This window comes from Rhamphochromis longiceps, linkage group LG6 (assembly GCF_057381845.1).
Source record: "Rhamphochromis longiceps isolate RC_006_pf linkage group LG6, R_longiceps_female_GT1.1, whole genome shotgun sequence".
In the NCBI taxonomy this organism is placed as follows: domain Eukaryota; kingdom Metazoa; phylum Chordata; class Actinopteri; order Cichliformes; family Cichlidae; genus Rhamphochromis; species Rhamphochromis longiceps.
Window position 1 is genome coordinate 628968 of NC_140562.1, and position 7928 is coordinate 636895.

The following is a 7928-nucleotide window of genomic DNA, read 5'->3' on the forward strand; positions in this document are numbered from 1 at the left end:
ACAAACATGTTCCACAAGCAACTGTTGACATGCTTGTCATCAATTTCACATGTGAGGGTCTACAGCCATTTGCAGTGCTAGAACAGCCATCTTTCAAAGAATTGGTTACCACATTACAACCTCAAGCCAAAGTCATCTCCAGACCCACTGTCCGTGCCAGAATCTGTGAAGCTGCTGATCACATGAAGATGACTTTGGTTGCAGCATTGGATAAAGTCAAATTGGTTGCTACCACTACTGATTGTTGGTCAGCTCATCAGAAAAATTACCTTGGAGTCACATGCCATTGGAGGAAGAGTCCCTGGAAAGAAGATCTGCAGCACCAGCATGCAAAAGATTGAGAGGGTCTCACACATTTGACATGCTTGCTGGTGCGCTTGATGATATCCATTGCCAATACAAGATTAGAGGCAAAGTTGTAAGAACCACAACTGATAGTGGATCCAACTTTGTCAAGGCCTTCCACATGTTTGGGGCACAAAATGATGCAGATGAAGCTGAAGATGAAGCAGACCCAGAAACTATTGACCTGACTGACCATATTGACTACCATGAGGCAAGTGCAATTCTTGATGAAGACTCTGGTTTGGAGTATCAACTCCCGCCTCATCAGCGATGTGCATGTCACCTGCTAAACCTTGTGGCAACATCTGATGCTGCCCTAGCAGAGAGCATGAATGAAACCTACAAGAGGCTCTCCCGTGCAAGCTTTGCAAAATGCCAGGCCATTTGGAACAAAACTCATTTGGCTAATGAAGTGGTAGAGGACAAGTGTGAACTACAGATCATTCGTCCCAATGCAACAAAGTGGAATTCAGCCAACCTTGCCATTGAAAGGATAATACGCATCATTGATGAGAAGGGGGAAAATGCCATCAGGAGCATTTGTGAGGAGTTCAAGGTGAAAGTGTGAGTAAAATTGGACACCTACCAATATGGTTGCAAATTTTGTGAATTTTCCTTAATGGATGGTTAAAAACGTGAGCAGACTCTTAATATTAAATCAGAAGATCCCTATTATAGTCATGGTGGGTTTTGTTGTTGTGTCTTACAGGTTGAGTCCTGCAGAAGTTGCATTCCTTAGGGAGTACTGTACCACCATGAAGCCACTGGTGAAAGCTTCAAACATTCTTCAGTCTGAGTCCACTTCCTTTATGGGATGGCTCCTGCCAGTAATCCAACAACTACTGTCCAAACTTAGCAGGCTGGAGACATCAAGCAAGACATGCGTGCCACTCATCAGAGCCCTGCAAAATGGCCTTCAAAAGCGTTTTGGAGCGATGATGGAGGATCCAGAGTTGGCTGCAGCTGCAGTCCTCTTATCCAAGTTCAAGACTTCCTGGACTGACAGAGCAGATGTAACAGAGGCTGGTAAGGATTCATGTGATCCCATTTTTGTGTATTTTTACATTTGAACAGATGCTTAAGTGAGTATTTCACCTAATACATTGTAAGTTATTGATGGTCTGTCCTGAATACTAAACAACAGAGCATGAGAGTGAGGATCAGCAAAGAGAGTCATCTGATGAAGATGAATTCTTCTCCAGACCAATCTCCAGAAGGCTCCAAAGTGCAGTTGAGCTTGATGGTTACCTTGCTTGTGCCACAGACACCATGGAGCTGCTGCACTCCTTCTCAGGTATCAAAAACCTCTCTCTTAAACTGAACACAGCTCTGCCTGCTTTTCTCTTGTTTGTTTATCACACATTTCGAGCCAGAAAGAGGAAACCAGCGGTGGTCGCTCTAAACAACAGCAGCAGGTTAAAGCTTGATCAGCTGCTGTTAGAATTAATTTAATATTGCTTTCTAGTATCAGCTGATGTTGGCTGGAGCCACAGCTGTAACAGCTGCTGGTCATTGATATCGGTTTGGATATGTGGTGAGAGGGAAACGTGAAGATGAAACCAGCAGATGTCCTTACTGAATCATCAGAGCTGAACAGGTGATGGAGAAACAGGTTTACCTTTTAGGTGACATGGATGAGTTGAAGGGAAGTTATGAACTGTTTCTAAGAGACAAATAACATCAGGATCCTTTTCTACTGACAGCTGGTAACTGTGCAGGGACGGGTCTAGCAAAGTTTTGCAAGGGGACAGGTAACCATATACATGCACTGTTCATACAGGGAGTGCAGAATTATTAGGCAAGTTGTATTTTTGAGAAATAATTTTATTATTGAACAACAACCATGTTCTCAATGAACCCAAAAAACTCATTAATATCAAAGCTGAATGTTTTTGGAAGTAGTTTTTAGTTTGTTTTTAGTTTTAGCTATTTTAGGGGGATATCTGTGTGTGCAGGTGACTATTACTGTGCATAATTATTAGGCAACTTAACAAAAAACAAATATATACCCATTTCAATTATTTATTTTTACCAGTGACACCAATATAACATTTCCACATTCACAAATGTACATTTCTGACATTCAAAAACAAAAACAAATCAGCGACCAATATAGCCACCTTTCTTTGCAAGGACACTCAAAAGCCTGCCATCCATGATTCTGTCAGTGTTTTGATCTGTTCACCATCAACATTGCGTGCAGCAGCAACCACAGCCTCCCAGACACTGTTCAGAGAGGTGCACTGTTTTCCCTCCTTGTAAATCTCACATTTGATGATGGACCACAGGTTCTCAATGGGGTTCAGATCAGGTGAACAAGGTGGCCATGTCATTAGTTTTTCTTCTTTTATACCCTTTCTTGCCAGCCACGCTGTGGAGTACTTGGACGCGTGTGATGGAGCATTGTCCTGCATGAAAATCATGTTTTTCTTGAAGGATGCAGACTTCTTCCTGTACCACTGCTTGAAGAAGGTGTCTTCCAGAAACTGGCAGTAGGACTGGGAGTTGAGCTTGACTCCATCCTCAACCCGAAAAGGCCCCACAAGCTCATCTTTGATGATACCAGCCCAAACCAGTACTCCACCTCCACCTTGCAGCTGAGTCGGACTGGAGCTCTCTGCCCTTTACCAATCCAGCCACGGGCCCATCCATCTGGCCCATCAAGACTCACTCTCATTTCATCAGTCCATAAAACCTTAGAAAAACCAGTCTTGAGATATTTCTTGGCCCAGTCTTGACGTTTCAGCTTGTGTGTCTTGTTCAGTGGTGGTCGTCTTTCAGCCTTTCTTACCTTGGCCATGTCTCTGAGTATTGCACACCTTGTGCTTTTGGGCACTCCAGTGATGTTGCAGCTCTGAAATATGGCCAAACTGGTGGCAAGTGGCATCTTGGCAGCTGCACGCTTGACTTTTCTCAGTTCATGGGCAGTTATTTTGCGCCTTGGTTTTTCCACACGCTTCTTGCGACCCTGTTGACTATTTTGAATGAAACGCTTGATTGTTCGATGATCACGCTTCAGAAGCTTTGCAATTTTGAGACTGCTGCATCCCTCTGCAAGATATCTCACCATTTTTGACTTTTCTGAGCCTGTCAAGTCCTTCTTTTGACCCATTTTGCCAAAGGAAAGGACGTTGCCTAATAATTATGCACACCTGATATAGGGTGTTGATGTCATTAGACCACACCCCTTCTCATTACAGAGATTCACATCACCTAATATGCTTAATTGGTAGTAGGCTTTCGAGCCTATACAGCTTGGAGTAAGACAACATGCATGAAGAGGATGATGTGGACAAAATACTCATTTGCCTAATAATTCTGCACTCCCTGTAAGATTGGGGAAACCTGCAGTCAGCTGAGACTGAAGAAGTCAATTGGATGAGTGACGAAACGTTTTTCCCACAAAACGTAAAGTCCAGATGAACAGAATCAACTTTTGGAGATACTATATAGCTCATGCTAACATCACATCTTCACATTTTTCTTTTTAGAGGTAACAATAACTTTGCATTCTCGCTACTCACCATGCTCTAAAACAGGTATATGTTAGCAATGACAACATTTAACAAATGTTTTTAAAATTCTAGCCGTGCTAATTAGCCTTAGGATTGGTTGAGGTCTGTGAAAGCCTTTGGAACAAAATCAGTCTTGTAAAGCTCACTATTTTCCAGCTGAGCCTATAGCACATTTGTTAAAGTCAGTCTGGATTGTACAGCTTCTAATCAGAAACAATTAAAGTTTGTTTCTTTTTTTCTGCTCATCAATCTTTTTCTGTAACCAGGATACCTGGAAAGTCTTAAATAACTCATGTTAAAATGTTGCAGTGCTGTAGAGTGGGGTCATGTTAACAATCCATTCAAACTTGTGGTCTTCGAGGTCAACTTTATCAACTTAATCTAGAAACTATCATTCCTACAACTGTGCTGTGTATATGTCACAACATATAGCAGGAACCTATAAAGGTAACTGACCTTTGACCTCTCCTTTAAGAAGGTACATGTAATGTCCACAGTGATTAGACATACTTAATAAAACAGTGTGGGGCACAGAGTATTGTTGTGCATCAGTGTGGAACATGTCAGTAACACTGAGGGTTACACACACTTTGCCAGGTACACCTGTTCACCTGCTCGTTAAACACAAATGTCTAGTGAACCAATCAGACGTCAGCAAATTAAAGTATTTTAGCATACAGACATGTTCATGATGACCTGCTGAAGGTCAAAGCAAGTATCAGAATGGGGGAAAGAGATTGCGTGGTTGTTGGTGCCAGATGGGCTGGTCTGAGTATTTCAGAAACTGCTCATCCAATGAGCTCACAAAATTACCTCTACAGTTTACAGACTGTAGTGGCAATCCAACCAGCAAAAGGCCACCTGAGGGAATTTGAGGTATTTCCAACTCATCCTGGTGATGAGGTCAAACACAACCAGTACTTTTAACATTTTATCAATTATTTACCAATTTAAAAAACAACTTGTGGTAACTTATTTTTTAATTTTGCTGCAGACAAGTTGAATGAATGCTTACTGGATCTAGAACACCATTTAGATCATAACAGCTCCTGATCAGGATGAATTTCATTTTCAAATCAAATTTCATGTCGCAGTTTCACAATTTTGTAACATATTATTTCAAAGCTTGCTTATGGGCTTGTTTTGGAGCAGACCAACAGTCAGGCTCGTCTTCACCCTTACTGTCAGACTCTGAATTGATGGTTCTGCTATATCTCACCTGGCTGAGTGGGGACACATGTACTAAAGGTTAGAGTTCCCACTGCAGGAGCTTGGGTTTGAGTCTGCCCTCGACCGTTTCCTGTGTGCCATACCGCCTCACTCTCTCCCCACCTTCCTGCCTCATGTTCTGAAATCTCTTCCTCTCCATCATCTTTGAGTTTCTTTGAGTGGAGCTTCTTTTGCAGCTGTGACAAAATATAGAACGGTTTCTGCAACCAGGGGAGTAAAATGTGCTGCAGTGTGAGGGCGCACAGGTGTAGGTGTGGAATTTTACATATAAATATTATAGTTTACTTCATGCACAAGAAATGTAAACATTTAATCTAACCCACTTTTCATCAACTACATAACCTTTATTGGAGAGTACATTCATAAATTGTGTGTATCACACACACAAACACACATCCACTAAACTCTCTCGTTTTATATCTCTCCCTCTCTCTGGTGAATGATGGAAGTTTGGTGGACTGTGTGGTTTGTCTGGCTGAAAGTTGTGTTTTTTTATGTGTGGCGTGTTGTGAGGCTGATTATGAGTTAGTGTAATTGTGTATGGTGTTGTTAGTGTAGTTTATGTGGCGTTAGTGGTTTTTCCTGGATGCAGAGCAGGTCAGTATGCCGTGGACTTTTACACCACCATGTTAGGGATGGAGTAAAGTAACAAAGCTTGCGTGGAGAAGCTGCTGCAGGGGCTTCCTCAGCTGAGCTCTGAGGACAGAGCTGTCCTGGATGCTAACTTTTCTTTGGAGGAGATTAGTGCTGCTGCTGGTCAGCTGGCTCCTGCACAGGGTGGGCTGCCTGCAGACTTCTGTAAAAGACTGTTACTGGCATCGAGTCATCGTGTGGGGCTCTCTCTTCTCCCTAAAAAACAGAGATTTGTCTCTGCTTAGAAATGGAGACGTGGCTCTGTTATGCACAGATTACTAACTTCCTTCAAAGGTACTGGCCACCAGGCCGAAACACTTTGTGAAATGAATCACTCACAGAGATCAGTCGTACTGTGTACCACACAGCTCTAATGTGAACAAGAGTTTTCTCATGAGAGACTTGGTAGTTATTTGTAAATTTCACAGTTTGATGTTGGAATAATTTCTTTAGATTAAGAGAAAGTGTTTGATAGGACTGACAATCTTTTTTGTTTTTCCATTATGAGAAGTTTTGCTTTTTGGAGGTGGATTTTTGTCACTTTTGGGGCTGTTGTATCAGGCGGCTTTCTGTTTTGTAAAAGTGGATGATGGGCTGAGCTGCCCAGTGTAAGTTTGGAGAGGATCTAACTGGAATGTCCTGTTTCTGGAATATATATTGATATTGGTATATTTGTTAGAAATGTAATCTTTGTTGAATGTTTTAAGAGATAAATAAGCAAAGTTATCTGGATTTATGTTGCCAGGTTTATGTCGGAGGCCTCTGCTGGTGTTGTCATTGTTTTTCTGTTTTCATTACAGATCAGAGTGATGTGGACTTTCTCAAAAGATGTTTAGATTTGTATGAGAACCTTCAGCAAAGGTGAGCTGGTGAAAAAAATATGGTGTAACAGGTTTGTTGGTGGTCATATAGAGACTTTTTTTTTTTTTTTAGGAAAAGAAGAGTCTCGGAGGTTGCCATGGAGACGGTCTGTGTCAGACTGTCTAAACCAAAAATGGATGCTGTACATACACTGATAAATGTCATTTCTGGAGTGGCCAGATTGAAATCCAGAGAAAACTATGCTAGAGGTGAAAGGTCAAACGTTGGTCATCATGTTGAGATTTTTTTAATACCACAGACTGACAAAGAAAACTGAAATTTGTGAATTTTAAAGGTGCAAGATGTGCTGTGTTCAGTCGCAGGGCCTTGCCTTTTATTTCATTTGTCTTTGGTTTTTATTTGTGCTCTTGTAATTATTTTGTGATAAAACTTTTTCTATTTTGAGATCAAGATTCAAGTGGAAATCTTTGTGTGTCTGTCTCTCTCCCTTGGTTTCTGTAGAGGTACAGTGTGGGGGCGCCTGGATAAATGTTAAACAGAAGCTAGATGTAGTGTTCCTCCACTGTCCATTAAGGATATGAGGAAAATAAATGGTCAAGAGCAAAGTGTATGGTGTATTTATAAAAGAAAATGGCTTTTAAATTGTATACCAAAACCACCACCAGAAAGTCAACTACAACTTGTTACATAATCATCATGACTGTTGTATCAGTTTAACAGTTTATGGGTTGACTTCTTTCAGTTCATTCACTGTTTACATCATGAAGGGAAAACAAGGCAACAGGCTGAGAAATGAAGCTGTTGTGTGTCTTTGTGGCCACACGGGGGCAGTGCTGCATAAATAGTAGAATCTCTTCCTGGACACTTTTTCTAGACCTTTTTAAATGACTAATAAAGACAACAACAAAATGAATTACATCAGGATCTGATATGGTTTTGTTTTTTTGTTGAGCTTTATATATTTCAGAATGCCTAGAGTTTGTTTGTTTCCCATGTTTTGTGATACAGAACATCTCCTCTCAGACGGCTGTTGTCTCATAATGGGTCATTACCTGGTCTGATGGGGTGTTTGTTCCATTTATAAATCAAGTGATTGATTTGTGAAATGAGAGATGGCCTCTGACCTACTGACTGGTGTCTGATCTTCTCTGCTCCCCTCAAATTTGACAACTACTCAGCTGATGTGATGGTGGACAGGAAGTCACTAAACCTGGGACTCTGGAAACACATTTCTAGGGATAGAAAAGTTAATGTAGATCGTTTCAGGAGATAAATACGAAATAATCGATTTGGTGATTATACTAATATAGTAAGAAAATAATGCATGAAAAAAAGATTTTTTATCTATACACTTAAGCAACGACCAGAGTCTTAGAATTGCGC